Source organism: Phalaenopsis equestris, unplaced genomic scaffold (assembly GCF_001263595.1).
Source record: "Phalaenopsis equestris unplaced genomic scaffold, ASM126359v1 Scaffold000204, whole genome shotgun sequence".
Lineage (NCBI taxonomy): Eukaryota > Viridiplantae > Streptophyta > Magnoliopsida > Asparagales > Orchidaceae > Phalaenopsis > Phalaenopsis equestris.
In genome coordinates this window covers 815,226-815,510 of record NW_018164646.1, presented here as the reverse complement: position 1 = coordinate 815,510, position 285 = coordinate 815,226, and positions in this window count along the sequence as shown.

The following is a 285-nucleotide window of genomic DNA, read 5'->3' as shown; positions in this document are numbered from 1 at the left end:
TTATATTTTACATCTATTTTTCTCAATTTTAGTTTAACGAGCCAATTTCGAGCCGAACACGAACACACTGTTCACGAGCTGAATTCGAATACGAGCCGATTTCGAACGAGCCGAACACGAGCTAAGCCTGAGCTTGCTCAAGCTCGGCTCGTTTACAACCCTAAAAATCAAAGATTATAGTTAGAGTTGTAGTCCAGCTTAGTTTTACTTGCTGTTCCTCTCACTGCTCTACCCATGCCAAAATATATTTTCTTTTTGACGTTTTGGGCAGAAAGTATATTTCTC